We start from the raw sequence: 11,504 nt of genomic DNA on the forward strand, positions 1-11,504 counted from the left end.
CTTTTACTCCGTTGGCGACTTAAAACCTCCATTAGTAGCCCCTGTCCTGCTAGTGGTGTTCGCCGGTTGGTGTCACCACAGGTCCGCTTAGATGCAGCGGAGCTCCTCCACGGCTGGACCAGCTGTATAAATACAAACAAAAAGGTTCCCCAAACAGAAGAGCCCACACAGGTAGGTAAAGCTTGTTTGTTTAATGAAGGTTGCAGCGTAGTTGCACAACCTGTCCCAGAGAATGGCATTCTTCAGGTGCACCAATATTGGCATTGAAAGCTATGTCACTGGCCAGAGTTAGCAAATTGTGTACTGGCTGTTTTGGTGTTTCCTGTCTCAAGTGCCAATGTTGAGAGGGCAATTTCATAGATAAACGTTTACATGGGAAGGAAAGAGCCTGCAAACATGACCAAAGACTCACTGTGGAAGTATTGTATTGTCTTCTACAATAAGCTTGATTTGTAAAAATGTATTTGGACCTCATATACCCTGTACGCAATAATAAATAATAAAAACGAAACATTCCATAAACACTGGAAAACCACTGTTTGTGTTGTTTTGTATGGCGCGAAAATGTGTAACCACTGATATAACCACAGTTTTTTTTAAGGTATTGAAAACACTGAAAAAACCCCACCAGAATTGTATCAAAGATAGAAACTGAAAAATGGAAAGCCTAAACATAATGTTCCATACATTCTCACTTGGTGGTTATTGATTGGTAGTTGGTCTGGTGGTTATTTGTCGATAATTGGTCAACATGTTTTATGCCTTTTAAGTCTCCAAGGATCTGCGGCAATTAATCAGGACCTTACTGCTGCTGCCTAATCTTCTATTGGTGCAAGAGTTCCTACACTAATCAAGAGATAAATGAAACCCCACCTCAGTGAAAAACAACTGTAATAGTTGTTGACCCAAGACGTACATCCCTTGCATTAGAATTGTAGTCGATTCATAATGCTAGTGACCCTATTTTCCTGAACTGGACCCCCATGGAGTACATGGAGATCCGAAAGTTCACAGGTCATTTCCTCGAGGAAGGGTCCAGGCTATCACACTCACCTCTAACAGTATTGGGAAGGTGCCCCATAGCTTTTGGTAAGGCCTTATGCTGGAAAAGATGACATACATGGCACAGAAGATCAGAGACAGGAGTATTTGGCACAGTGTAGGACTTGCATAGCGGTGAGAGAAGTATAGATAGACAGAGCCTAACTTCAGCTAAACCTCTGAATAGGGCTCCAGGATCATGTAGTGAGGGAATCAGAGAGAAGAGCATGGTTTCTCCTCTGTACCCAAATTTGGGCTTCCACGCCAACAGGCACTAATGAGCTATACTTTGTTATCATTACATTGAAGTAGTACACCCTTTGGATGGAGAAAGCTGCGCTGTCTGAGAGGAGCCTAGCTGAAAAGCCAGAATATCAATCTACTTTTGAATTCAAGGAGGAAGCTGGCAGCTCCGGCAGGGAGTTTGTTCCAGGTCTTGGGGGTGGTGACTGGGAAGTTGTGGGCCCCTATTTTGTTTTTATGTGCCTCATGCACGTGATGGGAGACAGGAGTCTTCCAGCCAATCTGGGGTGATCTTTGTGGGTGTAGAAGTGGTTAAGCTATGCAGAGCCTAAGTTGCAGTGTGCTTTGTAGGTGAGGGAGAGGAGCTTGAAGGTGGCCCTTTTCTAAATGGGGAGCCGTGGATGTCTCTTAGGTGTTTGGAGATATGTGATCATGAAGGGAGGGTGAGTGTGAGCATGCAGCCAACTTGAAGTCTGTTGGTGAGCGTGGCGCCGATGCCTACATAAAGGACGTCGCTGTGGTCTAGTCTGCTGGTGATGAATGTGTGCGTGACTGTCCTGTGTGTGTGTCCAGTGGGAGCCATGTGAAGGTTCTTCTGAGCATCTTTATGGTGTGGAAATAAGCTCCAGAATTAAAACTGAAAGCAGTGATCCTGCTAGCTTACAAAAATATGACAATTAAATAAGCAGCTTAATTAAAACAACAAATTGATTTAGGAAAACAGAAGGCTGGGAGCTGGGCAGCAGCCCAAAGATTGTACGAAACAGAACAAGGGGAGCGGGGAAACTAAAGTAAATTTAAAAAACAACTGTCGGAGTCCCAAAAGTGCCTTCAAGATGAACACTGTTGTCCATAAGTAGGCCCATCTTAGAATACTCTTCTTCTTTTAAATGCTGCTCTTGGAAGAGATTAATACCATTAAATATACTATAATATTTTCTTTCAGTTACCAGAATTTAATGTTTTTGAATGATAATGAGTAGAGTTTCAGAAATGTAATTATTATTGGTATGTTGTAAAGCTTCTAATTTATAGAAGCGCATGTACTGCATTTTCAGGGAAGGATATTTATTGTTATAGGTTAGAGTAATGTTTGTGAATAGTGGTGGCAGGAGAGTTTTGATGGTTTTTAGTGCCATTGAGAGCACTAATAAGGTTTAATCAACCGTGAGAAGCAGGGAGCGTGAAGGCCTCTCTGCTGTCAGTCTTCGATTATAATGGGCGCTTGGACATGCAAACAGGCTTACCAGGTGATCTGAGGTGTCTAAGCTCAAGTGCAGGAGATTTCCCTCAGCGGCTCCTTCATGTGTTTCATGCACAAGCTGAAAGTAAAGGAAATTCACACGAGTGTTCTCGCGAGATTTGGGCGCCATATTGGATTGGACCCAATAGCATACATTAATATACAGGATACACTACAGTGTATCGTGGAATGTTGGCTCCTGTTTGAAGAGAACAGGCAAAAATGTATATGTAGGCTGTTTTTGGGATTGCGAGAGTGACGTAATGGAATTTAGATGATTTGTTTGATATTTGGGAAAGATTAAGTAGGAATTTAGTATAGGTAGACCTGTTATTTTTCATGCTATTATATTGGGCTATACAGGATAGTTTTAGAGATTACTTGGGATTTCTAGGATTTATTTAGAATAAGATAAGAAGTGTTAGGGTTTGTAGGTATTGTTGTTTAGTTTTAGTATATATATTTTTTGTTAGTGGAGCTCTTAATATGGAGTCAGAGCGGGGGTAGCAGTGCAGAGACAGCTGGAACAGTTATAAGTGAGGAGTCTGTGAGAAGAATGATACAACAGGAGATAAGAATAGACTTCAGGAGACTGCTGATAGTATTTTCAAAAAGAAGAAAAGAGAGGATTTGGAGTCTGATGAGTTCTTTTTCCTGTCAGAGGAGGATGAGCAGGGATTAGAAAAAGGAGGTAAGAGGTTGAGAAAGACAAAGCCTTTGGAAGACAAATGTATGTCTAAGAAAGAGAAGGATGGTTTGAACACAATCAGAAGAAGAGGTGTCCTTAGCGGCACGCAAAGAAGAGGTGTCCTTGGCAGCAGACAAGGGGATGAGGACATGCAGGTTGATATGAGTCAAACCTCTGTGACAGAGGATAGTAACGAGGGAGATGAATGCATTTTGGATTTACAGCAGGATGATGAGTTGGTTGATGAATTTGGGAAATTCAGGAGTGATGGTTCTGCTGAAGTGCTGATGGACCCTTTGGGTGTTGAGATGTTTTCTCCCTTTAATATTAGACATCCACAAAGTGGTGGCTGGTTGCCTATGGAGCATGTGGGAAGCATTATTAAGGAATGGATTTGTAAACCTTTGGATAAGGAGGTGAGAGGAGTAATGAGAGTGGAATGCTCAAGGCCAGTCAATGATGAAAAGGTGTGAAGTATGCCTAAGTTGTCCAGAATTAATATGTTTTTTTGTTTTGGTTAGTGAGGGACCCTAGGAAGGGTCTTGAGTGATCGTTAAAAATATGTACGGACAAAGTGTTGGATTTAATGGGTCCATTAGCCAAACGTTTTGATATGGCTGATGAGGATCCGATCAATGAGACTCCTGTTGATGTGGAGTTGCTCAAGGGATGAAGCCAGAGAGCTGTAATGATGTTAGACAACACAAATGCAGGGTTGCTGATGGAGAGAAGGAAGGCAATTTTCGTGAAGATTGGTCCTAAGTTTGGTGACATGGCTCAGAAGAAACCTAGCAATCATGCTAAGGGTCAGTTATTTGGCAAAGGGCTACCGTGGTAAACACATAGCAACTTTTACAGACTTAGGAAAGGCTTAAACAAATATGAGAAAGGTTTTTGGAGGATGTGTTTTTGGGAGGACCAGTAGAAGGGGACCCACTGCTGGCCGAAGTATACAAGTGTCCCAACATGATAATCAATATAGAGGATGAGGATATCAAGCCTCAAGAGGTTTCTACCCTAGTGGTAGGAGAGCCAGGGGATCTGGAAGGGGAAGATTCACCTGTGAACGAGGTCAGAACTTATCCAGAACTCAAGGTGAGTACGGAGATTACTTTTGGTTCTTCCCAGGAAAGAGTTAAAAAAAAGAATGGGAGAAGTTATTGCAAGACCCCTGGGTATTGGAGACGGTTCACAAGTTTGTAATAGAGTTGCCACACCAGAGAAGGGAACCAAGAGATTTAATAGTAACAGAAGAACAGAGGATTGTAGTGGATTCAGAGACAGTGTCCATGATTCAGAAAGGGGCAACAGGGCTCATAGAGGAGACAGTGAAGTTTTTTGTAGCAGTCTCTTTTTGGTCAGGAAAAAAGACAAAGGATGGAGGCCAGTGATAAACCTCAAAGAATTAAAGAAGTATTTGGTTTACAGACATTTAAAAAAAGGGGGGTTCTGTTGAAAAACGATTGTTTGGCGAAGTTAAATCTGAGGATGCGTACTTCACAATTCCCATGGGGAAGAAGAGTCGGAGGTATTTGCACTTCCGTTGGAGAGGACTACTGTTTCAGTTTCAATATCTTCCATTTGGGATTTCTTCTGCACAGTGGTGCTTTTCAAAAGTAATGAGAGTGGTGATGGCATATTTACAAGAAAGGGGAATATGAATGACTGTGTGCCTGGACAATATATTAATGAAGTCTCAGGATTTAGAGGATCTGAAGAGGGATTTAGTTCAGGTGAAGGATATGTTGGAGAGCTTAGGATTTATGATAAACAAAGAGAAGTCTGTTTTGGACCCAATGCAAAAGTTGGAGTTTTTAGGTTTCCAGGTAGGTACGAAGGAGGTAATGTTACAACTTCCAGAAAAGAAGGTGAAATTGGTAAGGAAGGAGATCTTGCATGTGTTGAAGAATTAATCTTGTCTTTGAGTGATCTTGCCTGGATAATAGAATTGTTATCATCTTGGATTCAGTCTATTTTTCTGGGTCCCTTACATTATCATGCTTTATAGAGGTTAAAAGGGGATGCCTTGAGGAAAAGACTTTGATATGAAGACAGAATAGCCTTGAATACAGGGGCAAAGTAAGATACTTTGGTGGTTAAACAATATGCAGGCTTGGAATGGACGAGTCATTTTTGGATGTGTCTCAGATTATTTGTTAGAGATGGATATGAACCTCAGAGGCTGGGGAGCTTGATTAGGAGATGTAGAGACAGGAGGAGTTTGGACAGAGGAGGAAAGATTGAGTCATATAAATTGTCTAGAATTGAATGCCGGGTTGTATGCACTCAAAAGTATCAGAGATGTTGCGAGCAGGTTAACTTACCAGTTAGACACTCAGTTCAGTTGGATACCAGATCCAGGGGCATCAGCTGTGGATGCATTTCAACAAGTTTGGAAGGGGAGGAGAGCTTACGTTTTTTCTCCTTTCGCAATGATGCAAAGAGTGCTATTGAAAGTGAGGGAGGTGGAATAGATAGTTTTAATGAAACCATTTTGGGTCTCTCAGGTGTAGTTCCTGACTAGGAAGGAATTGACTTGTGCAGTGCCATGTTTGATACCAGTAGGAGAATGGCTTCTGAGGAAGGGAGGTGGAGAAGAACATCCCTTAGTTCAGGACAGGGTGTTAAACCTTCTTGTTTGGAAGGTGTCAGGAGATCTGACTGTTTCAGCAGGGCTGCAGAATTATTGGAAGAGTCTTGGGCTCCAGGGACAAGGAGAAGGTATAAGGGAATATGCAGAATATGGGCAGTGTGAAAAAAGGACTAGGTTACAGGACTGTGAATTGTGACAAGACTGCAATTTTGGCAGATCATTTTTCATGTCCAAGGTAGATCTGTAGACAGGAATGTATTGTTTTGTAGGGTTCTTAAAAGCATGAGGTTGAAGAGACCTCCCAGGACAATATATGATGTATTAATGGATGTGAATTTGGATTTGTCATTATTTCAAGCTTGGCCCATGAATAAAAATTTGGATTTAAAGAAACTCTCAGGAATGTTGGCTATTCTTTTGTGTTTGAAATCATGCAGTAGAGCTTCTGATGTGAAAGCGTTGGAGGTAAGTAGTAAAGTTTATGGTTCGAATGCAGTACATTTCAAAATCTGGAATAGAACTAAGACCATGTTGGAGTCTATTTGGTATCCCAGTATTCCAGAAGAGAAAACGTGGTGTGTGGTAGATTGTTTACATGACTATGAGAGCAAAATGATGGAGCATAGAGGCATGGAGAGAATCATTTATTGATTTCTTGTATAAAACCTCATAATGCGGTTATTACGGCAACTATCGCCATATGGGTAAGAGACATTAAGAAGGAAGCAGGTTTTGAGATGGAGAAATTTAAACTGCATTCTTTAAGAGGTGCAGTGGAGAGTAAGTTGTACATAACTGGGGGACATTTGGAAGAGATTCTTAAGCCAGCTGATTGATCTAATGCTGGGACATATGCAAACATTATTTTAGACCAACAATGCATGTGTCAAATGTGGTGTTGAAGGGCTTTCAACGTGCATAATGGTAGCCTCCGGTCTTGAAATAAAATGGCGGTTCTCTGATTGGAATGAATAGAGAATCAAGATTTAATTAACAACACAGAGTCTAACATTATCCCCACTTCCATGTCCCTTGTTTTTGCTCTGCTTAAAGAAAATGGGATATATTTCATTTAGAGTGACTTCAATGATAGCGAGTTAGGAAAGTAATGTGCATCGATATGTTTTAATTTTGAAGGAAGAACTATTTGATTTTGTTTGTAGGTTTAAGTCAAAAGTAAATATCTATTAGTGACATGTAGGGTGTTATTTGTAGAGACACAGCAGAGATGCGAAGGTGGACGTGAGCATCGGCAGACAAAGATGAAGAGGATGTTACAAAGGAGGAATAAAGTCGCTGCATTTAAAGAGGAAGAGTGTTCTGAGATGGGTCTACTTATGGACAGTAGTGCTCTACTTCTAGATTGTTGTAATTTTTGGAAAGTTCTTTAACGTTCCTGCAGGAGTGGCATTAAAAGATTTTATGCATAATATTAGCCTCTCTGTCTTTAATGAAGTCTTGATTCTCTATTCATTCCAATTGGAGGATTGCCACTCTCTCACTAAAGGGACAACCTTCCAGTTCCGAAATCAACTTCCAGAAATGTCTAGCGGAGGAGTTTAACTGGATGAATCACAACCACCTAAAATGCAAACATGGAAAAATCAAAGAATATCCCATTTGGTAAAACCAAAGTTTTCTCGGCAACATCCTTGTGGCATGAGTGCTTTATCCCCCCAACTCCTTCTCCTTCCACCATAATAGCAAAAAACCTGGGTATAAGATTTACTCCAACCTATCTTTCAGACAGCATATGCTCAATGTTTCACCAACTTGTTTTACGCTGCTAAGAACCTTGAAAAAATATCTTGCCTTCTTATGTCTAACTGCTCGCAAGACAGTGATCCATGCCCTGATCACTCCATGACTGGATTAGGGCAATTCCCTCTTCTTGGTTTGCCAAAATACCTTATCAAGTGCATCCAGATTATCCAAAACACATGAGCAAGGACAGTGCTAGAGATTAAAAGAAGGACCTCGGGGTTGCAAACTCTTCAGACCTTGCATTGGCTCCATGTCTATGAAAGGATCCAATTTAAGGCTTTGACACTGGCCCACAAAGACTTCAGAGGGACTGGGCCACTCTACCTCAGGAAGAATATTTTTCTCCATGTACAAAAACACTTTTCTGCTCCTCTAATGCCCATTCACAGGGGGTCCCAATATGTATGAATACCACCAGAGGTGGCAAGTCATTTTCCATTCAAGCCCGCACAGATTGGAACCAACTCTCCATCTCCCTAAGGATGGAATGAATCCTGATTCCGCAAGCAAGTCAAGACCTGGCGTTTCTCTCAGTCAGACCCACTTTTTATACTTCTCACTCTGAACACCAGAGACACTCTGGGGCATATTATCAAGAGAAGTTTCACCGCTTTATCGGCACATATCGCCGGAAAAGCGGCGCTTTTCCTATCGCACTATCAACAAGGACTCGCTTACATGCGTTATGCGCTTGTTTACGTGCGATAGCAGCAGTGTTTTTTTGCCGCTTTGCTTGTCAGGATATTCATCGCTAATGATATGCAAAGTAGGCGTTTCCCACTAAAACAACATGGAAACAGTCGCAAACACAGCTTCCCTCTATTACCAATGTGGCGAAGCGATAATAAAAATCGTGCTAACCGCGATTATCGCTGGTATTTAACTCTTGATTGAAACCTGTCATAGCCATCTTGTCAACGGGAGGTGGATTGTCAGGCTGAGTCCACACCTGCCTATTAGCAAGCTTTACATAAGCGCAGTCAAAATATTGCTGGATTTCTCATGCTATTGCTGGTTTTCACCTCTATCACTGGATTTTACATCGCCTCTGAGCAATGCCTTGCTAATACGCTGCTAACACGGAGATGTAATAAAGCGATAGTAAAAGACGCGCTAAGCACGCTTTGCGATAAATATCGCATTCCGTTGATAATATGCCCCTATGTTTCAACTGTGCCAGCATGCCCTGTGGGCCAACAGAGCTCTTTACAAACACAACAAAATATAAAAAATATCAAAAGTAAAAGGGCAAAAGACAAGATTTTAGAAGCGACACACCCAAAATCTTCGCTGCCCTACGGCAAAAGAAAAGGGCAGCAATGTGCCGTATCTATCAGATATGCTGGATACCTGTCCTCTTTTCCAGCTCTGGCACTCAACTGTCTGCCTTGCACCAACACAGGCACCAGGGTGTCTGCATTGTAGGGATACCTTCCTGTACAAAAACAATTAATAGGGGTGATTTCCTTTTTCTATGTGTTCTGCTGAATACAGCGCACATTGAAAGAGGGAAGAACGAGGAGAAATAAAGTTATTGCCTCATTCCATATCTACAAGGACATGAAAAGCCATGCATAGTGGCTTCCGCTTTACGTGGCATTGTAGATATCACTAAGCCCTGTACGCCACTGAAACATCACAAAAAGTGATGTTCCGGTGGAGCACAGGTCTTATTAATGAACCCCTTAGTTGCTAGGCAGCTCACGCATCCAGAGTGGCTTCCTGAGTAAATATTAATCATCGGGGCGACATTATTGTGTGTCTTGCACACATTTGTTTTTATAAATAAATGCCAAGGCGCAGCCCATGTGTTCTTGCTTTTTGAAGCTAAGATCCTCCCTAGAGCCCAGGGTGTTCTTCAAGAGTTGCACTTGTTATCCGATATAGCTTTTCAGGCGTGTGCTAATGGGCAGACACAAACAAATTCTTGCATATACATGTTAACACAATGCAGGATATCCTTGGCCTTCCAGACTAAAGAGTTAAAATGTGTCAATTGCAATTAGATGAATTGCAGGACCAATGAGCAGGCCCACAGGGCTTAATCTGTGGTCTTTGGACCCTTGGGGGTCTATGAAGCTTACTCAGAAAGTCCGCGATTATTTAGAAAATAAATAATATTACGAGAATAATAAAATATATATGCATAAAAAATCAAAATGGAAAATTCTACATTTGAAAACGATCTGTAAAAAAAGAGCAATAAAGACCATAATATGCTACAGTGTAAATATAATTTCCTCTTTTTAAAATTAAATCAACTTTGGAAAAGCGCCAGACTTATCTTTGCATTTTTAAATTTGCACATGCTCCCATCAGGAAATGTGAGGTGGTGTTAATCCCTGGCACCTTGACGGGTTCTGGGATTAACAGGGGAGCACCATAGGTGGTCCCTTGGCCACCAACCGGAGGCAGCAAAAGAAAGGGGGCCCTCCTAGGGGCCCTCAAACACACTTTCTGACATGGTTTCCATGTCAGAAAGGCCGGCATGGAAACCCTGCCAAAAACTGTGCATCGTAATCCAGACGGCCTAAACCGCAATTCATTTGGATTTAGGGCTGGTTCTCACTGGTCGATGGGCTCCTTTAGCCCGTCAGAAGTCAGCTAGAATGACCGGTGGCTGCAATTCCGACCGGCTAAATCATAATCAGCCAGTCGGTATGGAAACAGATGATGTTGTTTGTAGCCTTTACGACCAACATCGTGATAGGCCCCATAGTGTATGAAAATGTTTTCGAGTTAACTTTAGCTGCATTAGAGAAAAATGAACAACAAAGACGATCGGGCATATTAGCAACAACCGGCGATAATTATCGCTAAGCGCACTTAGCGCTAGGATAATTATCGCCGGCTAGCGTGGACTTTTATTGCTGCGCTAACTGTCTAACGTGAGATTATCGCTGGAAACCCAGTGATAATCTCACAAAGTGTGGCGTTAGCTTGCTGATAGGGACTCACAAACTTAGCCATGATATCCACCTTACATAGGATATCATGGCTAAATCAGTCCTGAAGCAGGTGTAAAGAAAGTAGCGATAACAGGGGTTATCGCTAATTTTCCTGCCGCTATGCTTCATAGCGTGGGGCTTTGGAGATGCAAAGCTGGGCGTTAGGAATCCCGACGCTAATGCAAGGTTTCACGCGTTAGCGTGACCTTGCTAATTAGGCGATAAAATTATCGCCGCTTTTCGGCCAAAAACGGCCGCAAAAGCAGCGATAATTTTTTATCGCCAGCTTGATGATATGCCCCATGATTCCTTAAAAATTGTTCATGGGTGCATGTTTTTAATCTTTGTATAATATATGATACATGAAAGATACACTTAATTGTTTTTTATTATTATTGCTTTTGACGTGAATAAATATGAATGATTTTCTGCATAAGGAGTCAGAGTCAGTCAGTTTTTAATTGAAATTATTCTGCTCAATGTATACAATCATTTGGTGCATTTCCATGCATCCAAGGGTAGTAGAATGGGGGTTTCACAGAAACAAATCTGCACAAAAGGGAAATTCATTTGGTTTAAGTACACATGAACCTTACACAAAGCTGTCAAGGCTACTAAGGCTCATTGGTTGGATTGGCCATTAACCATTATGTATCCCTACCAACAAAAGTTGTTCATGCATTAAAACCTGCGCAAGTATAGTGCTTATTATTGAAACATAATAGTGCAGTCAGTCACCAGTCCAGTTGACAAGTGCAAGCCTTCTCCCAGTATAACTATTGCACCTTTGCTGAGGAGTGCGGTACTTTCCCATTCAAAACAAAGAAGTACAGGAACTCAGTACCTGCCCATTTGAAGCAGTGAGAGTATGTTTAAAAATATACATTCCTGCATATGCAGACACATCCAATTAATCACGCCTATACTCATAATGAAGGCTTAACTAAATATACATTAGTCATCAACACAGCAGTGCATAATTTC

This window comes from Triturus cristatus, chromosome 7 (genome assembly GCF_964204655.1).
Source record: "Triturus cristatus chromosome 7, aTriCri1.1, whole genome shotgun sequence".
In the NCBI taxonomy this organism is placed as follows: Eukaryota; Metazoa; Chordata; class Amphibia; order Caudata; family Salamandridae; genus Triturus; species Triturus cristatus.